This window comes from Macaca nemestrina, unplaced genomic scaffold, assembly GCF_043159975.1.
Source record: "Macaca nemestrina isolate mMacNem1 unplaced genomic scaffold, mMacNem.hap1 Scaffold_101, whole genome shotgun sequence".
Lineage (NCBI taxonomy): Eukaryota > Metazoa > Chordata > Mammalia > Primates > Cercopithecidae > Macaca > Macaca nemestrina.
In genome coordinates, this window is record NW_027257584.1 from 11,228 (window position 1) to 33,619 (window position 22,392).

General features: G+C 53.7%; 1 pseudogene; it reads right to left on the reverse strand.

Moving 5' to 3' along the window:
• Window positions 1-1,171: 1,171 nt before the first annotated feature.
• LOC139361203 (SH3 domain and tetratricopeptide repeat-containing protein 1-like) lies at window positions 1,172-21,820 on the reverse strand (annotated as a pseudogene).
• Window positions 21,821-22,392: the final 572 nt, after the last annotated feature.

The window sequence follows — 22,392 nt, forward strand, 5'->3', positions numbered from 1 at the left end:
GGGCTGAAGCAGCAGATGGGTGCCTGATTCCTTATTATCAGAGCTCCGCCCAATGACAAGTCTCTCTCCGGGCCTCAGCTTCCCCTTCCATTAAACGAGGGGCTTGGGGGATACCAAGGAGGGGTAACTGCTTAGTGAGGATGGGAGGTTTCTTCTGGGGAGGGGAATACATTTTGAAACTAGATGGCGTGAGTGGTTGCACAGGACTGTGAATGTACAAATGCCACCACATTATTTGCATTGAAATAGTTAATTGCATGCGATGTGAAAGTCACCTCATTTAAAGTGTTTAAAAGAGGGGTCTGGGAGAGTGCAGTGTATGTGAGAATCACGTGGGACACCCACAGTCTCTGAACGTCAGTTTCCTTGCGTAAACTGACAAAGAGACAGTGTGAACTGTATTCCCTGGGGCCAAGAGATTCCAAGAAGGGAAACCTGGGATTCCTGGGACTGGGATGAGGGCCGGGGGCCAGAAGGGGAGAGGGTGGGTGGGGAGAGCTGGGGGGCAGCCCAGATAAGGCTTTCAATACTGGGTAGAAGCGTCTACACAGGCGGAGATCCTTGCATCTCACTTCCCGCAGGGCTGACCAGTGGCCAGAGGTGAGACTGGCCAGGCTCGGCCCAACCAAGTCTGGGAGCAAAGGACACTGAGTGAGGGATCCCCAGGGCCACCCTCACTGGCCTGCGGCTCTCCTGACACCACGAGAGAGCTCCAGGAGCTGACCTTGGGTCCTAATGGGGGACACCTTCCTGGCTCCAGGCTGGCAGGGTGGTGTGGTGGTCAGTGTACTGGGCTCTGCGTGTCCGCCTCTACCTGCTGTGTGACGGTGGGCCAGACTCCTAACCTCTCTGTGCCTCTATTTCTTCAATGGCGAACAGGGACACTAACAGCCCCCACATCCGGGCACAGTGGCCTGAAGGTTAAAGGCAAGGGTGGCATGAGACCTACAGCAAGAACTCTGAGCAGGGAGAGCAGGGAGCTGCCCAGAGTTCAATCACCATCTCCCCTCTGGCCGCCGAGGAAACCGAGGCTCATGGTGACCTGGCCCAGGTCTGTTGGACTTACGGTCCTTCTCATCCCCAAGATCAGAGGGCTGCCACCAGGGAAGGAGCTGTCCCCTAGACACAGCCCAGGAAGCACACAGGGAAGGATGCCATGGGGACTTCGGTATGTTTTTGCAAAAAAAGAAAAAAAATCATTTATTGCTATTTGAACCCTGCTTTTATGCTTCCATTACCCAGAAAATGAGCTACGGGAGACACCAGGAGAGGCAGGAGATCATCCTCCTTGCACAAAACCCACTCCCTCGGATACTGTCCTCAGCGAGGGTGGCTGGAGGCCAACCAGGGGGCCCACCCGCAGAGTGGCAGAGGAGGTAGGTTGACCCTGTGGACGCTGAGCTCTGTGGCGAAGGTCCTGGCCTTCTGGTAGAAGAAGAGCCACTTCTCGCAGTCCAGGAGGAAGTTGTGGGAGATGGTGGCCGGCCGCGTGTAGATCTTCAGCTGTGCCTTCTTGTTGCCCAGGTCCACGGCGGCTGCCAGTGCCGGCTGGTAGTACCCAGCTGCATCAAACGGATCCTGAAGGGGACAGGTCATGGTCAGCAAAAGGGGGACTCGGAGCCCGTCTTCCCAGAGGCCGTTCCTGTGTCCAGGTCATTCCACATGTCCATCCGATGCTGGCTCACCCCATGAGCCCCGAAGCCTTTGACACTGCTGTGGTCTCAGCTGCAGGAGGTGGGGACGACCCTGACACCCCTGGAAGCCTTCCTGACTGTCCCTACGCCCCACTCACCCCAAGCCTCCTGCCCCAGTGCCACCCTCTCTGCAGGCAGTGGCTGCTTTCCCCATGGACTGAGGTCAGGGCAGTTCCTGCCTGCTCTGAGAGTTCCATGCAGGACCCGTGGCTCCAAGCCACAGCAGGGGCACTGCGTTGAGTGACCCAGGCTCCCCTCTGGCCCCTGTCCATGCTGACCATTTCCAGGCCCTCCACGGGCCAGGCCAGGTACAAAACCATCTCACAGGTGTCCTGTCTGGCAATGTTCCCTGAAATATTGACGGAGTGTGACTCCCCAGACATCCACTCCCATTTTCAATGCGTCTTTGGCTCAAACTCACCATCCCTGGGTTGGGATGCCGCCTCCCAGACCTCCTCCTTCACCCTCCCATCCCCCACCCGGCTTCTCCCCAGGCACCTCCTCCACATGGCGGTCACCCAAGGGACCTCTCTAAGACCCATGCCTGGCCTGTCCCTCTTTACCATCTCAAGATGGCTCCCAGGGCCAATGACAGAGTCCAAGATGCAGCAGTCCATTCCCTCACTGCCCCGCCCCACACACGAAGCAGGGGCGTGAGAAGGCCCCGAGTCACCGCCACCGCTCATCCAATGCCCCCCGGCCCAGCCGAACACTGGACTCTGTGCTGGGTGCATGGTTGGCCTCACGTCCTTGCTTCCAGTCTGAGGGACCTGGGAGTGAACACTGACCACACAGGGTGGCCCGCGCTGTGGCAGAGGGAAGCCCAGGAGGCCCCAGACTCAGCCGGGTGTGGAAGGCAAAGGCTTCCTGAAGGGGTGGGGGCTTCCCAACTAAACAGGAAGGAGCCAGCCAATGCATATGTCTGTGTGTGTGCCTGTGCATGTGAATGTGCGTGTTTGTGTTCCTGTGCGTGCATGTCCCTGTGTGTGTGCCTGTGTGCATGCCTCTGTGTGCACGTGTGTGCGCTCCTGTGTGTGCGTGTGCCTGTGCCTGTGTGCATTTGCGTGTGCATTTCCATGTGCCTGTAGTGAGTGACAGCCTGAGCCAGTAAACACCTAATCCACCCTATTCCAGGGCTCACTCTCATGTGTAGAGTAAAGGGGACCCCATTTTAGAGGCCATTGGCAAAGATGCCCATTTACTCCTGCTTCTCTGCCAGCCTTCCAGGTCCCATCCAGCCTGGCTTCTTCTCCCACTCCTCTGGGCCCTGGGTCCAGAGCCTCCTATACATGGAGGAGGGTGTAGCCTTGGAAAGACAGCCGCCATTGGATAATTCCAAGGGGACCTCCCTGTGGGAAGCTGGCCTGTGCTGACAGCATAGTCACGATGAGGCCCAGAGGGCTGTGCATAGGAAGGAGGACTGTGCATGGGAAGCAGGGCTGTGCATGGGAAGCAGGGCTGTGCATGGGAAGGAGGGCTGTGCATGGGAAGGAGGGCTGTGCTACTTGGCGCTTTCCTTTCTCCTGGACAGGCAGAGTGGGCGGCAGGCTTGACCAAGAGAGATAAAGGCCTCTTCTGGGAGGCCCGTCCCCCTGGGTCCCAGGCGTGCCCCTGAGCGGTGAACAGCGTCCCCCTGGGCCTGACACTTGGCACCTCCCTATCTGGCTGGGACTTGGGAGGCCACAGAAACCACGTCTGACCACCAGGTGTCGCCAGTACTGGGCGGGGACCTCCCGGGCAGCCACAGGCCTGCAGTGGGGTATACGGGGCAGGGTCTTAGGGCTGCCCCAGCTCCTCATGTTGTTCTAAGGCCCCCAAGATCTCGGACCCTGGACTGGAGTGCCCTGGCCCCTCAGCCCGTAAGGAGCACTGACACGAGGCTGGTGTGATGCTAAGGAGGAGCGGTGCCCGCTGGGCAGATGGGTGGAGACACCACAGGTCTCAGTCTGCCAATCCCAGCTCTCCACCCCTGCAGGGCTGGGGGCAGAGGGAGCACAACACCTCCCCTCGAGACACACCCGACCTAACAAGGCCTCAGCCTGGCTGGCTGGGGCCCCGCCCCACTGCACCTGCCCTGAGCTGGGGTTTCCCTGTCTGTGAACCCAATGGTAAGACACTGGTCCCACCCCACCCTTCCTGGGTGATGTGAAGATTCAAGGTGTCTCGGGACTCCAGGAAGGAGTTGCTCAGTGCAGGCTGGCACCCTGGGCAGGCTTCCTAGAGGAGGCGCCAAGATTTGGGTTGGATCTTGCAACGTGGATTCAATGTGAGGATGATGGCGTCCTCTGAAATGTCACTCTCCCGACCCTGTTTTCTTTGTTAAATGCACCTTGACACTTGACTGTCAAGACTCAGCTTTGGTGTCACCTCCTCCAGGAGGGCCCCCTGACTACAATCCCCCTTCTTCACCCAGAGGCCACCATTGCCCACTCATGTGTCAGCCTCCCTGGCTGAGACTGAGTTCTTGAGGGTGGGGCCTGGCCATCTGGGGAGCTAGGTTTTACCTGCTAACCTTGCCGGCTCCTCCAGCTGGGTGTAGAGCTCCAGGGAGGCCACTGGGCCATTCCTAAGAAAGGTTGGATCCCAGGCCTCTGGGGTCCGGATGGAGATCCCACTCCAAGGGGGCCAGGAACACCCCGAGCCCTGCCCCTCCCCACCCACCTTCAGGTCGTAGAAGATGATGTCACCGAGCACCAGGTACACCTTCACGTAGTAGAGGGTCTCCTCGTCGAACTCCAGCGGCGAGTTGCAGAGCTAAACGGCCTTGAGGTAGAAGTGCTCCCCCAGCTTGCCATGGCCCAGCCAGTGGTGCAGGGCGGCCAGCCGGTGGTAGGCCACACGCTCGTTCGGCCGGTCCCCTGGGGTGGAGGCCAAAGGGGCAGGTGTGAGGATGTGGCTCTCTGGGGCAGGGAGGGAACATGCCCCTCAGGAGGAAGTATGCAGACCCCCAGGCAGCACACGTGGCTTGTGTCCAGGCACCTGTGGTCACCTGGGCAGCTCTGGCCATTCCCTTCCAGGTTCCCAGACTCACTTTTCCATCTGCAAAGCAGAGCTAATAAGGCCTGCCCCTGTCTACTGAGAGGCTTTGGCAAAGTCGGACTTGGATGGCCCAGGTCTGTGCCTACACATAGCCACCTGCCTTTGCTCACTGGTTTTAACCAGGGGAGCCCAAAAGCCATGCAGTGCAGGTGCTCCCGGGCTCCCCGGCTCCAGGCAACCCACAGACGTGACATCCGACTCCTCCTGGGTGTGTCATGATCAGAGCCCTCTACCTTGGGGAGTCAGCTGCACACCTACTGTGTACTGGGCCACGGGGCACAAGGCGCTGGGGCATGTGGCCTGCCTAGGGTTCCCTGTCTCTGCAGGGGGACAGACGACCCTGGCACAGCACCAGGGGATGCACGGCCTTAAGGGGCAGACTGCTGGAAGGGGAACTGGGATTTTATCAGCCAGAGAGCCGTGTGGTTGATGAGGGTGGGAAGGGCACAAGAGAAAGGGAATGTGCCACTCAGCCTGACACATACAGGGACCAACGAGATGCCTGGGATGTCTGGAAGGCAGAGGGCACACTGGGCGGCCCTTGTGGTCAGCAGCGGGAACAGGCAGAGGAAGCAGAGCTCAGTTAGACAGGGAGCTCTGCACTGCATGAGAGACCTCGGGCTGTGCCCCACAGCCGGACGGGGAAGCCAGTTGGGCAGAGCTGCCTGCCTGGACAGGAGACCAGGAAAATCCAGTAGCTGTTTCAGCTCCTGGCCTGCAGACCTGGAGGCTGGGCTCTGGCAAAGTGTGGGTCCTGGCAGGGCGGGGGCTCAGGGGACGCACCCACAGTGATGCTGAGTGCTAGGGCCATGTAGGCAAACTCCAAGTCCTCCTGGGGCTCCTCCAGTGTGGCCAGCAGTGACACCAGCTTGTTGCACAGCTGTAGCTGCAGCTCCACCTTGCGGTTGCCCGTAGTCACTGCCAGGGGCAGGGCCCGGTAATACCACACAGGCAGGTGGGGTCAGGTTTCCCGCAGCACCCACCTTGCCCAGCGCCCTCCTCAGAGCTCAAACATGTGCTTGGAGCTTCCCACACCCCAGCTACCCCTGCACCTCGACACAGCTCTGTGCTCTGGGATAACACACAGTTCAGACATCCAAGTTGGGGGCTGAAGAGTCACCTGAGGCCCATCCAGCTACACCCGATAGCCTCAGACCAGCCTCTCCCACCTGGGCACCGGGGGTCTGACTGGGGGGAGCCAGCACTCCTCTCTGCTCTAAAAACACCACATTGATCTGTGCCCAGGGCTGAGCCACACCGTGAGCTCAGAGGAAAGGAGAAGCCGTCCCACTTCGGGGTGCATGCAGACCTGGGTCTCCCACTGATATGCTGTGTGTCCTTTGGCATGTCCCTGTGCCTCTCTGAGCCTCAGTTTCCTCATCTGGAAGATGGGGACAGGACTTCCCACTCATGGTTGCTTGAGGTCATCAGGTACAAGGGTAGAGCCATTGTCACGTCCAGGCCCCGAGCGTTTGTCCCAGGCAGGGGCATGGTCAATATCATTCCCGGTGAGACCACTTGGAAACTAATCATGTGCATGGGTGGCCCTGCCTCCATTTGGGAGGCCTCTACCCTGCCACACCTGTGCCTCAGCCCTCCAGGTGCCCCACTGAGGCCCACCCACATCAGCCCACAGGCCAGCTCACCCGGTAGAAGGACAGGCCTTCCTCCCGCTCCCAGGCCCCATTGAAGAAGATGTCTCCAGCTGCCTCAAACAGCTCCAGCCCCAGGTTGAGGTTGCCTGTGTACAGGTCCACATTCTGTGCCACCTGAAAGGAGACAGAAGTTCCCTCAAGACCCACACCTAGCGAGGTGGCTACGCGCACCTTTGCCAGGCTCCTTCCTCTCACACACTACAGGTACACTTGAGCATTTTTCAGACCTTGTGCATTAGGGCTGCCCCCACCACTGGCATTAGGACAATGAACTGATGCTCCTGAGTGCCAGGAGTTGACTGAGCAGCTGCAGCCCAGGAGCCCGACACCTATGAATCCTACCAACAGGGCTAGCCCTAGCCCACTCCCCCTGCACTCAAACCAGTCTCCGTGGCCCCCAGATTGCTGGGAGCCCAGCCCCTGGCTCCTTTCTGCGTTGCCACATCCCTGCCACATCAGCAGTGTTTGTGGGTGGGCCTGGTCCCCTCTTGGCCATGAGCTCTTCATCCCTCTCCTCAGCTCAAGGAGGTATATAGCAGGTGCTCAATAATGAAAGCTTCATCAGGCTCGTGGGCTTCACAATTTGTTCCAGATCACACTGTGTTTGGGAAAGCCTCTGAAAACAGCCACTATGATAGATTCATTTTATAAGGAGATGTGCCACATGTCGCTTGGAGCAAGTTCTTCTGTGTGTTAATTGAGTGGTCACATTATATGAGCATGTGCTGTATACCAGCAGGTGCTGTGCACTGTGAGGGGCCGCGCCTCTGCCCTCAGGGAGAAGATGCTGGCCACCGGGGGAGGATGTGAGGGAACCAGTTGGAGGGAGGGAAAAGGCACACAACAGGTGCTCAGCAGTGGCTTAGGAATGAGTGGATGGATGGATGAATGGATGAGATGTAGACACATGGATGGATGGAAGGGTGTGTGGATAGATGAATACTTGGATGGATGGATGGATGGATGGATGGATGGATGGATGGATGGATGGATGGATGGGTGGGTGGAATGATGTGTGTATGTCTGTATGTATGTTTGCGTGTGTAGATAATGTATGGATGGGTGGAGGGTAGATGATGTATGTACATGTGGATGGATAGATGGTGGATAGACGAATGTATGGATAAACAAATGGACAGATAGATGTATGGAGGAATGGATTAATAGGTAGATTGGTGGGTAGATGGATGAATGATGGATGGATGAATGGACGAACAGGTGAATGGATGGATGGGTGAAAGGATGGATGATGGATGGATGGATGATGGATGGATGGATGAATGGATGGGTGAATGGATGGGTGGATGGATGATGGATGGGTGGATGAATGGATGGGTGGATGAATGGATGGACGATGGATGGATGGAAGGATGAACAGGTGAATGGATGGATGATGGAAGTATGGATGGATGATGGATGGATGGATAAATGGGTGGATGATGGATGATAGATGATGGATGGATGGATGGATGGATGATTGATGGATGGAAGGATGAACAAGTGAATGGACGGATGATGGAAGGATGAATGGACGGATGGATGGATGAACAGATGAATGGATGGATAGACGGGTGAATGGGTGGATGATAAAAGGATGGATGAATGATGGATGGATGAATGGATAGATGGATGAATGATGGATGGATGGATGGAAGGATGAACAGGAGGCAAGTGGATGGATGATGAAGTATGGATGATGGATGCATGCATAATGAATGGATGGATGGATGGATGGATGGATGGATGGATGGATGGATGGAAGGATGGATGGATGATGGAAGGATGGATAGATGATGGAAGGATGAATGGATGGATGGATGTACAGATGAAAAAGTGAATGGATGGATACACGGGTGAATGGATGGATGATAAAAGGATGGATGAATGATGGATGGAATAATGGACACGAATGGATGATGGATGCATGGATGGATAAATGGAAAGATGGACTGATGGAAGGATGAACAGATGAATGCATGGATGATGGAAGAATGGACGGATGGATGGATGGATGAAAAAGTGAATGGATGGATACATGGGTGAATGGATGGATGATAAAAGGATGGATGAATGATGGATGGATGAATGGACAGTTGGATCATGGATGATGGATGGATGGATGGATAAATGGATGGATGGATTGATGGAAGGACGAACAGATGAATGCATGGATGATGGAAGAATGGATGGATGGATGATGGATGGATGGATGGAAGGATGAGCAGGCGAGTGGATGGATGATGAAAGGATGGGTGGATGGAAGAATGAAGAGGTGAATGGATGGATGATGGAAGGATGGATGGAGGCATGGATGAACACGTGAATGGATGGATGGACGGGTGAATGAATGGATGGATGGACGGGTGAATGGATGGATGATAAAAAGATGAATGATGAATGAATAGATGGACAGGTGAATGGATGGATCATGGATGGATGGAAGATGGTTGGATGGATAGAAGGATGAACAGCTGAATGGATGGATAATGGAAAGATGGATGGAAAGATGGATGAAAGGATGGATGGATGGAAGGATGGAAGGATGGATGAATGGATGGACGAACAGGTGAATGGATGGATGAAGAAGTGAATAGATTAATGAATGATGGATGGATGGATGGATAGAAGGATGAACAGTTGGATCGATGATGGAAAGATGGATGGAAGGATGGATGAACAGGTGAATGGATGGATAAAAAGATGGATGGATGATGGATGATGGATGGATGGATGATGGATGGGTGGAAAGACGAACAGATGAATGGATGGATGATGGAAGGATGGATGGATGGACCCACAGGTGTATGGGAAGATGATGGAAGAATGGATGGATGGATGGATGGATGATGGATGGATGGAAGGATGAACAGGTAGATGGATGATGGATGGATGGATGAACAGATGGATGGATGATGGAGGGATGGATGGATGAAGGGATGGATGGATAGATGATGGATGGATGGACGGAAGGATGGATGATGGATGGATGGATGATGGATGGGTGAATGGAAGGACCCACAGGTGTATGGGAAGATGATGGAAGAATGGATGGATGAATGGTGGATGGATGGATGGAAGGATGAACAGGTAAATAGATAGATGACGGAAGGATGAATGGATGGGTGGATGGACAGGTGAATGGATGGATAGACGGGTGAATAGATGGATGATAAAAGGATGGATGAATGATGGATGGATGAAAGGACAGATGGATGGATGACGGATGGATGGATGGAAGGATGAACAGGTAAATAGATGCTGGAAGGATGAATGGATGGGTGGATGGACAGAGAGTGAACAGCACAGGGGTCGTCCTGCATCCCTTGCCACTCACCTGGATGTACAGGTCCACCAGCTCGCTCTGTCGCAGGATGTAATAGATCTTCCCTGCTTGCAGCCAGGCATGTGCCTCCTTCTCTTTCTCTGGAGGTCAATGAAAATTCCCAGACTTCGTCTGGTGTAGTCCAGAGAGGATTTGTAGGCCCTGGAATCACTGGAATCAGACACAGGTGTCAGAACAAGGGCTCTCATCCTCCTGGAACCAGTCTGCCTCCTCTCGTGGGTCTGGTGACAGATGAATCTGGAATGTGGGGACTGGGAACGGCCCTCTTGTGTGTGCAGTGTTCTGCCCTTCCCAGGCTGCTGGGAGGGCCAGGGTGAACACACACGGCATGGAAAAGATGAAGGACATCCTTCTGAGGGAATCGAGCATCATGCTGCCCTGTGGCAGGAAGAGTGTGCTAGTCCATCTCCCCTGCCTCCCAGACATGGCCTGTGTCTTCTCCAAACGCACCAGGAGCCGTTAGTGTTCAGAGGCTATCTAGGCCGATGGTTCTCAAGGTGTGCAGGCATCACAGTCACCCGGAGGCCTGTCCTTATAGCTTGCTGGCCCTGCCCCCAGAGCTTCTGGCTCCACAGGCCTGGGGCAGGCCCTAGAACTCCCACTTGCCACAGGCTCCTAGGTGACATGGATGCTGCTCTGCTGGTCCAGGGACTACACTTTGAAAAGCATGGCTCTAGCACACTGACCCATTTTCCTTCTGTGAACCTGAGGCCAAGACTGGAGCCAGTCTCCCGGGTCCCCATGGAATCTGGCCCCTTCCCTGCTCTCTCAGTAAGTCCAACACTTGAGGGGCTGTGACTGCAGCAATGTCACCAGGCCCTGTGGGTGGGGTGGCCAGGGCCATGGTTACCCCACCAGGTCAGCATGTTCGGGGGAAGCCGAGTGGGCCACATATGGGACGTGAGACCTTGAAACCCTGCCCCGGGGAAGCAGGTGACACAATTGGCTCTGTCTTCTGTGGGAGAGAAGCCACAGGTGGCTGCTGTGGTCACATTTAAGGGGACAGATGAAGGCCAGGAGTGAAGACTCGGGGCAGGCAGAGGTCAGATGACAAAGGCCACCATAGTAGGAAGAACAGCCCAGAGTGCACGTGCACGTACTGCCTCTGCTGGGGTTGAGATGACCTTTGACCCAATAAGGGAGACTCAAGCTGGGACTCACAAGCCAGCAGCAGCCCTGGGACGACCCCAGACCCACCAACTCAAAGCATCTGATGCCAAGGAACCAAATGATCCAAAGGAAAGGGGCTGAGGAGGCCCTGGGCCAGCTTCCCTGTGCCCCCCTCCCTGCCACCCCAACCCCCTTGCACCCCTCCACACCCCCACCACTGTAAAGCCAGTCCTCACCACTAGGTGCCCAGGGACAGGTAGAGCTGACTGGTGGTGTCCAGGAGCTGCCCTCTCCAGCACCTGGTCGGCCACCTTGCGGGCAAGGGAGAGCTGGAACTCGTGATAGATGACACACTGGGTCTCGCTGGGCATGACGACGCTGTAGAAGTAGCACAGCCGCTGGACGGCCCGCAGCTGGCCTGGGCAGAAGACAAAATGGAAGACGTCAGCCTCCCAGCATCGAAGCGAGGCTGGCTGGGTTCAGAGGCCCCTGCTCTGTGCTTGTCTCTTTCACACCTCTGTGAACCTGGGCCCCATAGGCAGGGAGCCTGGGCTCAGACAGGCCATGCACCTGTGCAAGGGCAGGCGCCGAGCACACCGTGACAGGGGCACAGCTTGGTGCACATGCTCATGGTACAGGCCGGCCTTCTTTACAACTCCCAGGGCCGAGGTTCTGGCCAGGCTCGGCCCCTGCACCAGGCCAACTATTTCTGCTTCACAAAGCCCCTCTGGCCAGGACCAGGGCCACCTTCAGCCTGAGATGATGAGACCAGGGACACAAGTAGCCCCTGTCGCAGATGGAACCCTGAGAGAGCAAAGCCAAGCATCACGTCTGCCACACACGGCATCATGTTGGGGGAATGGGGTTCAAAGCCGGCCCCTGGCATTTCCACACATGCTTCTCTCATGCAACAAGGCTCCAAACCCACAGGCTCGCTGGCCTCTCCCAAAGCCAGGGCGCTGGGAACGGTGGAAAGCTTCTGATTTTCTAGTGTCAGAAACATTCCGAAGATTAACAAAGGAAACCAGGTACGCCGAATGGACATCTGTCACACACGCCCCCCAATAACAGCTGAATACACAGTCCTCTTGAGCGCCCATGGGACATTCCCCATGACAGACCATGTGCCAGGACACAAAATGAGCCTCAGTGAAGGGAGAAGGACTGAGACCAAAGCACAGGTGTTCTTCAGCTGTACTGGCACGAAACTGGAAATCGACAGTGAAGGAAACGTGGGAAATTCAAAATTATGGGAAAACTACACACTCCTAAACAACCAGTGAGTCAAAGAAGAGACTATCAGGGAAACTGAAAATTAATTTGAAAAGAATACAAACAAATGCACAGCCCGGGCCAGCACGGTGGCTCACACCTCTCATCCCAGCACTGTGGGAGGCCGAGGCGGGAGGATCGCTTGAGTCCAGGAGTTTGAGATCAGCCTGGGAAACATGGTGAAACACTGTCTCTATAAAAAAAAAAAATACAAAAATTAGCCGGGTGTGGTGGTGCACATCTGTAATTCCAGCTACTCAGGAGGCTGAGGCATGAGAATGACTTGAACCTGGGTAGAAGTTGCAGTGAGCCAAGATTGCACCACTGCACCCCAGCCTGGGCAATAGAGCAAAACTTAAAAAAAAAAAAAAAAATAGCACAGTGTATCAAAAACACCAAGATGTAGCTAAGGCAGTGCTGAAAGGGAAATTTATAACTGTAAAGGTCTACATTCAAAGAAAGAAAAAAAATCTTAAATCAAAAGCCTAACTTTCCACCTTGAGAAACTAGAAAATGAACTAAACCCAAAGTGAATAAAAGGAAGAACATAATAAATGTGAGAGTGGAAATGGGAAGTAAAAATACAGAGAATGGAAAAACAAAAGAGATAATCAACAGAACTAAAAGTGGGTTTTTTGAAAATAACAACAAAAGTGACAAATCTTTCACCAGACTGACCAAGAAAACAAAGATGGGGCACAAACGACTAAAATTAGAGACTGAGCACCATGGCTCACGCCTGTCATCCCAGCACTTTGTGAGGCCGAGGGGGAAGGATCGCTGAGGCCAGCATTCAAGACCCCCCTGGGAGAACACGATGAGACCCCATCTCTAATAAAAATAAATAAACAATTACAAACCCAAGTTTCTAAAATCAGAAATGAAAGAGGAAACATGATTGCCGACCCGACAGAAATAAAAGGATTCCATGAAAACACGATGAACAATTGTACACCAAGAAGCCAGACCATCTAGACACAACAGCCAAACTCCTAGAAGGACACAAACTACCGAAAGTGACTCAAAAATGACCCCAAGGAAGCATGTGGGGTATCAGCCCCGCCCTCGGTCTCCTCGATCGTTCAGCGCAGGGTGGGGAGACAGGGAAGCATGATCCCCGTTCCCTGGCCTGCATTTCCAAGTCTGAATCCCCCAGCACCCAGGGGAGGGCCTCGTAGGAGGACATACCACAGGCTATTGTGCCAGAAGCCACCGGAGGCTGCAGTGGGGGCTGGGGAGCTGGGTTCCTGGAGGGTCTCCTTCCATTCAGAGAATGTCCCTGGGGAAGAAGCCTGGGTCTGAATCCCCCAATCTTCCTTGGGCAGATGTGTGGGACCGGGGCCCCTTCACACGGTCCTTTCCAAAATCTCATCACTCCTAGGGCCAGGAGTGGGTGCCAGGCCTGTGCTGGGAAATGAGCAGATTCAGATTTGGGCACAGCCCCTGGAGCTCTGGTCCAGGCCACAAGAGGCACCTCTGAGTGGTCTCACTATGCCATGACAAAGCGCTGCAAGGCAGAGGGGCCTCAGCAGTATCCCTTGTCTCAGCCATTTCCCTGCACTCAACTTCCTCAGCTATTCTCTGAGGCCTAGATTTCGGACAGCCCTGCCCAGCTACTGTCCGTTCACTGCTCGGTCTGCACTGACTGTTCGATAGCACTCCGTGGCTCCCCAGTGCTCTTGGGGAAAAGGCCAAGCCACAGCCTGAGGCCCCAGGCCCTGCTTAGCTCTCCAGAAGAGCTTCTCACCATCCAGCACCCAACCCACCCACTCCCAACTCTGCACCTCCCTGCATAATCCCTGCTCACTCACCCCCACTCACACCCCACTCACACCCCACTCATCTCTGCTCCCACTTCCGTTCACTCACCCCCACTCACACCACACTCATCCCCACTCACACTCCCGCTCACTCACCACCACTCACACCCCACCCATCCTCGCTGACTCACCCCCACTCACTCACCCCTGGGCCTTCACACGGGCTACACCATCAGCCCCTCATCCACACCTATTACTTGACTAAATCCTCTCAACCCTCTGGTCCCAGACTAAAGAGGCTTCCCTAACCCGGGGCCAAGTGCTGCCCCGCGATCACGCCACTCACCCTTTTGTGGCTTCTCTGGCCTGAAGCTCACATTCCCACACTCAGCACCTCCCTCCCGAGGACCCCACAAGCCCCATTTGTGGGTGGGGCCTGGCACACTCAGCACGAGCTGCTTTTGCGTGAACTGCTCTGTGGCTTTGGGCAATCACCCGCCCCTGTGTCCTCTGTGAAGTGGGATGACCGGTGCACAGGGCTGCCGAGATACCAAGCAAACACAAGCACAAGAACTGGCGTTCAGGGCCTGGATCATGGAGGGGCCCCAAGTCCTAGCTCAGCACAACATGCCTTGATCCCAGGGTTATGTCTAGGGATTCCCAGCACGCAGGAATTTCCGTGCTCAAGGCAGGATGGTCCCTGGGCAAACCAGGAAGAGCTGCCTGCCTCAGTAGGGTACAGAGGGGCTGGCCCTACATGGGAACGGCCTGTCTCCAGGGAGTTTGCCAACATCTGCTGCTGGCCATAACTCAGCGCTTTCGATGGTGGAAAAACCACCACTTGTTTCCGAATCACAAACCCCAGGTGTGCCCTGACCCAAGTGGCCCCAGAAGGCGCACAGGAGGAACTGGGGCACTCACTCTCCACGTGGTCCCTCTCCACGGCGACCAGAAGGGCCCACTCATAGTAGCCCTTGCACTGCTGGGCCGGGCCCTGGCAGGTGAAGAGGTAGCCCAGGAGTATATGGGTGAAGTCCCGGCCACACTCCCCACAGGGAAGCCTCGAGAACAGACGTACAGCCTCCAGGAGGTAGTGCTGGGCCAGCTGGTCCCAAAGTTGGCCAGCAACACTGCCTGGTTCCTCCGCTGGCCCACGTCCCAAGCCACCGGTAGTGCGTGGTAGTAGCCCTCGGCTGCCTGCCTCGTCTGGCCCGTCCTCTTCAGAGCCACGGCCACCAATGTTGGCAATCACAGCCTCCTGGTCCTCGCTGACCACCACTGCATCCTGGACAGACTGCAGGATGTTCAGGGCCACCAGGCTCTGCCTATGAAGCACATGCAGCCAGGCCAGGGCCACCAGGAAGTCCACGATGGCACGGACTCCGGCAACAGCACTGGCTTCCACCGCCTGCGTCATGAAGGTGATGGCTGGGCCATGGTAGCCATGGTGGCTGTACAGTTGGGCCAGGCTGGTGTGGAGAAGGCCGCGCAGCGCCTGGCCTGTGCCCGGGGTTAGGGAGGCCAGCGCTCGCCTGAGGTAGTGGGAAGTCTGGGTGGGGAGGCTCTGGGGCTGGAGGGCGTTCTGGAGCACCAGGTTCACATTCCTCAGCGAACCAGCCAGCGAGTCCTGTGTCCTCAATGAGGCCACCTTGACACAGCTCAGCACCAGGTGGGGCAGGCACTCGCGGCTGTAGATGTCAGCCAGGAGTAGGCAGCAGTCTGAGAGCCACGCAGCGTCTGGGGCTCCCGAGTCCCTGTGCAAAAACAACAGCTGCTCTAGGAAGGGCAGGGCCTCCTCAGGCTGCTTGAGGTGCACGTGGTGCCTGGCCAGCAGGAAGCAGGCCCGGGCCTAGGCCTGCTGGCTCTGGCCACCCACCGCCCACTGCAGCACCAGCTGCAGGAGCTCCCCGTCCGCCTCGGTGCTGCAGATGTGGTCAGGCGTCCCCAGGGGCAGGGCCATGGCTCTGGGAACCACCTGTGTACACTTCTCCGGGTTCTGCTTCCAGTAAATGCCGGCCAGGTTGGCGTACACAGCCACCACCAGGAACAGGTCCCCGAAGCTGCCCTCCAGGGCCCCCAGTGTTTCCTCCAAGTACACCCGGGCCTGGGACAGCTTGAGCCTCCTGCTGCACAGCCGCCCCAGGAGGAAGCAGAGCCTGGCCAGGGCCATGAGGAGGCCACTTTTCCTGGCCGCCCCTCAGGCCTGTGCCAGGCGCCTAGTCAGCTCCTACTCGTCGCTAAAGCTGCTGAACATGCTGCTCAGCCATGGCAGCGCCAGGTTGTACAGGCCACAGAAGCTGGCCTTGAATCCAGAGCTGTTCAGGAACAGCAGCAGTGAGCTCAGGGTCTCTGGATCCTCCCAGTTGTCCTCAGCTTCCAAGCAGAAGGAGGGCTCCTCGGGGTCCTGCAAGCTCACGTTGCTGGATGCTACACAGAGACCCCAGGACGCTGGCTCCTGGGGGCAGCCTGGGCAGGTCTTGCATTGTTCCAAAACATTCTTCACCTTCGGCAGGGTCTCCTGTGGCTCCAGGCCCAGGCAAGGTGGAGGTATTTCTGCAAGTCACAAAAACACCTAGACAGATTAGAGTCCAACAGTGAGTCCTTGGTCCACTTGGGGCAGGATCCCTGCATCCCCGTCCTCTGTGTCCCTGGCACAGCTTGCCATGAGCCCTTGAGAATTATGCGCAATGCAAACCCAGGGTCTGGAGCACGTACGATCTCCGGGGACACAGAGAACACGCAGGCCCGTGGCCCGACTCTCCTACAAAATCACCCTCCTGTCCTGCTTTGTCGCCACCTCACAGCATGGTTTTAGGAGACTATGTCAGCTCAGTGATCCCTCAGAGATGCCTTTCCCTTTAGATAGAATCAAAGCCTTCTAACTGGACCCATGTATATGCAGCACTACAACTACAAATGTAACTTTTGTCAGCATATTGGGCCCCCCGGTGGGGTACAGGAATCCATGAAATCCTCAACAGCCAATCAGAGCTATTGATCAGCTCAAAAGCTGCTATGCAAAATTGGTAAAGCCACCGACGGCACAGGACAGGGGTGTTGTACCCATGTACCCAGCTCCGTGCAGGGAAATGGACCATCCCTGCAGGAAGGATGGGAAAGCTTCCAGGCCCCTGTGGCCACCTTCACCTTGGATGGTCTGAAAACCTGAAGCCCTCGGTTCCTAACAAAGGCCAGCCTGCTCAAGCAGCCCACTGGTGCCTGCTGGCTTTGGTGGATTCCTAGCCAAAGCCCCCTCCCAGAGGTGAGCAAACAAGCGCATTTCCTGTTGGAAAACCTGGGATGAAAGGAGGCATTACTGGGAAGGAAAAAACCTAGATTTAAACAGACCCTCTGTTTCAAGCTCACTTGCAAAAAATATTTTCAATACAAACTGCCTCCTTATTCATCTGTAAAGCCTTGGCATTAAAAAAATAAATAAATATGATTTAGAGGCAAATGTGACTTGACTACACTAGATGAGCTAAGAAATCTCCCCCACCCGGCAGAGGCCCACAGCCCCTCCCAGCCACTACCCTGGCCTCCGGGGCAGCTGGAGAGCCACCTGCCTTTGCTCCAGAGACTTTGGCAGAGGGTGGAACCACCCCCTCCCCGAGGCAAACATACAACAGCCTTCCATTCCCCACTGGCTTCCCGGGCCTCCTGTGGGACCTTGTGCCTGCATCCCGAATGTACTGGGATGGATCCCATTCCCAGAGAACTTCCAAGGGCCCTTGGTGCATTCACATCACCAGGCTGTCCACATGCGGACCCTGTGTGAGGGGAAGCGACAGAGCCTCAGAGGGGAGACGGGAGAGCCTCCCTGAATCAGCCCCTCAGGAAGGAGCAGACCCTTCAGGGACCTCAGTTGAGGCCCCTGCAACCTAAGGCTCTGAATTCTGCTATCCGCTGAGGGCTGTGTGGCCTCCCATCTCTGAGGCAGAGCACAGGGCAAGCTGCAGCTTCTCCAGGTCATGAAAAAGGAACCCACAGCTACATGTGGGCCCCAGCAGTGGAAAGGATGCCCCACCTCGGTCGGGGACCAGGCGGGGGTCAGCATGTTCATTGGAAGAAGTGTGGGACCCCACAGCCTCCAGTGCCAGAGTAGACGGGAGGTTCAGGCCCACCTCAGGCGACGTCCCCCAAGCCCCCAGCCCGCACCACAGAGGGGTGACTGTCGCATCCAATGCCCACTGTACTCAGCTCTGTCCCCTCCTCCGGCATTACCCCAAGGCCCAACGCATAACCAGAGGAAGCCTGAGCCACTGACAAAACCCACCTTGTTCCTGCGGCTGCTCGGTCACAGCTTCCTCTACTGAGTCTGCCAAGGGAGAAAAGAGAAGCAATGAACACCCCCAGCCAGCACCTCTGCGCCCATGTCAGGTTGAGCTGGTGTCGGTGTTGCAGGGTGAGAGCATTGCAGGGTGCAAGGGTGGAAAGTCACATCATCCTCTTCCCTCCTGGATCATGGGAACAACATCACTGGGGGGTGGACACTTTCTGCGATATTGGGAGTAACATCGTCTTCTGTGCCTTGGAATATTAAGGACAATATCATGGGGGGCCGTGTACATCTTCTGCAATATTGGGAATAATATTATCCCCTCTCCCCGTGCATACTAGGAAAGATATCAGAGTGGGTGTTCACCTCCTGCGATATGGGGATACCATCTTCTCCCCTTCTCCCCTTCTGGATATCAGGAAGAGTATCACACGGGGGTGTAAGGTGTCTGCGATACTGGGAGTAATATCAACCTCTCAGCCTTGGAATATTAAGAAGAATATCACAGGGTGGATGTACACCCCCTACCATATTGGGAGTAATATCAGCCTCTCCTCTCCATGGATAATAGGAACAATATCCCAGGCTGGATGTACGCCTCCTGCTCTATGGGGAGTCATATCCCTTCCAGGGTACTCATAACAATATCACAGGGCGGGTGAACACAGCCTGCGATACTGGAACTATTATCATCCTCTCCCCATCCGGATACTAGGAACCATATCACAGAAGAGCTGTACCCTCCCTGCGATATTGGGAGTAATATCATGTGCTTCTTCCATGAATATTAGGAGGAATATCACCGGGTGGCTGTCCATTCATTGCTATGTTGGGAGTCATGTCATACTCTACCACCTGGATATTAGGATCAGTGTCACAGGGTGAGTGCACACCTACTGCGATATTAAAACTAACATCATGTTCTCTGTCCCTGGATATTAGGAACAACATCACAGGTAGGTGTACACCCCCTGCAGTATTAAGAGCAATAATATGATTAATTAGTAAACATCAATGATCGATTTTAATAATTACCAGGCTGATCTCGAACTCTTGACCTCAGGTGATCTGCCTACCTCAGCCACCTAAAGTGCTGGAATTACAGGCGTGAGCCGCGTCCGGCCAACACTTCTTGACATCTCTTTTTGGACCTCAAATTTAGCATGCCGAAAACACATTTCTGATTCCCCCTGCTATAACCCACTCCTCCCATAGTCTTCCCGATCCCAATAACAGCATCTCTAGTCTTCCAGTTACTCAGGCCAAAATCCTTGACATCATCCTTAAAACTTCTTTTTCTCTCTCTTGTCATCCAACCCATTTAAACTCTCCTTTCAAAATATATGCCAGACCTAACCACTTCCCACCTTCCTCATCATTTCCAACCAGGTCCAGCCCTCATCATAGCGCTCTGGGTTACTGCAAAAGCCTCCCAATCGCCAGGCACACTGGCTCATGCCTATAATCCCAGCACTTTGGTAGGCCAAGGCAGGTGGATCATCAGAGGTCAGGAGCTCAAGACCAGCCTGACCAACATGGTGAAACCCCTCTACTAAAAATATAAAAAATTAGCCGAGCATGGTGTGGGCGCCTATAATCCCAGCTATCCGGGAGACTGAAGCAGGAGAATCACTTGAACTCAGAAGGCAGAGGTTAGAGTGAGCCGAGATTGTGCCATTGCACTCCAGCTTGGATGACAAGAGCGAAACTCCATCTTAGAAGGTTAAAAAAAAAAAAAAAAGCCTCCCAACCCACCTCTCTCCTTCCGCCTTTCACCCTGCTCTGCATTCTACCTTCCACTCTCAAACATTTCAGAAAAAAAAAAAATTATATCCACAGAGAGAGAAAGTATAAATGGGGTGAAATGTTTGGGGAATCTGAGGGAAGAGTATATGGGAATTCTCTATACTATTTTTGCAACTTTTCCATAAGTCAGAATTATTTGGAATTCAAGAGTTAAACAAAGAAAAAAAAAACACACTATCTCCCTTTGTGAATCCATCCTGTCTTTCCCCTGGCAACTTAAGGACGCTCTCAACTAACACATCTATTTTTTCATGAACACTAAAAGAACTCTTGCAGAGTTTTGACTTTCTGTGCTTGGCAGTAGAAGTGTGTGTGTGTGTGTGTGTGTGTGTGTGTGTGTGTGTGTGTGTGTGTATGTGTATGGTGTGTATGTATATATAGAGAGGGAGAAATATATATGTGTGTACATATATAAATATATATTGTATATTTAAAATGGTAATGTGTATATATATAAATATGTGTGTGTGTGTAGATATATATAATACATACGCCATAGCCTGTCCTTAACCAGTTCTAAACTTAGTCGGAAAAACACATACCTAAGCAGAGAATTTCAAAATAATATGATGAATATTTTGACAGAGGGATGTGTTGCTATGAAACACGCTGCTAAGACACAAAACCTCCTAGATGGGGCAATGAATGAACGAAGTTTTGCACCTATAGGCACCCCCTCTGATATCCCCTCAAACCTTTATAGTTATATGCATTTGCTTCCCCCAGGACCCCTATTTCATAAGGGTTAGTCCTAGAGCCTAGCAAGTTCCTACTACAGCTGGCACACATATGCCATTCAAGAAACAGTGGCGGAGTGAATGACGAGTTAAGAACCATTTGTCAGCCAGTGCTCAGTAATACAACATGCACTGGTATGCAAATTATATTTTTGTTGAAAACAACTGCAGGATCACAAATTATCTTTCCAGAGAAAGCAAACCTCAAAAGCTTCTTTACCCTAGTAAAGCACGTTATAAGAAGCTCCCCTTATATAAAAGAAAACCTCATTCGTTATCAATGGCGTGTAAACCTAATAGGCCTTCACCTCTGATGACATCTCTTCCATCCCCAGGAGTAGATAAAGGAGGTTCCGGAAATCCTGGTAGTTGTGAAGGTGGCTCCCAGCTCTGACAGTCTTGAACACTGCGGGCACGGAGGTCACACAGCAGAAGAACAACCGAGGCAAGCATCATCAGGCTTCGAGTATGTTTGAACCACAGATGACAAATAGGCTTCAGCCAACTGAAAACACCAGAGATTCATGGTGGCCACCTGAGGGGTTGTGCTCTTAAAAAAAATAATAAATAAATAAAAATTAAAAAATTAAAAAGGGAAGGGGTCAAGAATCCATCAGGTCTGACTGAGACGTGTATCAGTGACTAACACCCCGTATGGCAAAGTACTCCGGTGCGCTTTGGGTACTCACAGCTTCAGCAGTATTCAAAGGCGTGTGCTTCCCTAAGACTAAGCCATGGGAATACCCCCAGCAACACTGCCGGGAGATACGTCTCACGTGGATTTGGCTAGAAACACAGTTGTCTTTAACAAATTAACACTGAATAAATCCTGACTTATTAGAGCCTGTGAGAATGACATTCTCAATGATAACAGTTATCACTACAATCTCCAAACATCTGCGATCCTGCAGGGAGGAACTGTGACAGTGCAGGCCACATGTCCAGAATGCTTCCCAGACTGCCTGTTACAGAATAAAAGAAATAAACCCCCCCCCCCAAGAATGTCTTCACACACATTTAGCCAGTTGTTCCTTTGTGTGCATCTCTGTGCTAAAATGGCCATTCTTCCCCACAGCCTGAAGTCATATGCTAAAATAAATGAGACTCACATGAAGCCAGAACCATGCAGATGCCAAGGAAACCAACACAAATGAAATGGGCTGGAGAGTGTGGCCAGGAGGATGGTAGTTCCCAGGAAGCAATTACTTCATCTCTGCCCATGAAGCAGGCAGTTGTCACTGTCCCCCAGGCCCACACCAGACACTCGAAGTAGGTTCTAACCAAACTAGCTCCAACAATCAACGTAAATACACCACACAATTGGCTTCTGAAAGGACACCTTGCAACCAACAAGAAACTGTAAGCACAACTTTGACAAACTGTGCAACTAAAAACCTTGGAAAAGGATAAACACTGCCACATTTTGACTCAAATACTGTTACGTGGTAGCACTGCAATAATTCACTGAAACAGAAGAATGAATGAGGAATACGTTTATATAGGAATCAGAGGAAGCATGACTAATCATTTAAAGAAATAGGTCAAGAAACTGTTAGGTTCAAATGCTACCGTGAGACACTGTCAGGGCCTTAGGCAAATTCACTTCTCTTGGTCCTGTTTCTAGGTTCATCAAAAATCAGCTTTGGACTAGGGAATCTGTTGCTTTCCAATGCCTTCCTTCTGTGATTCCAGCCCAG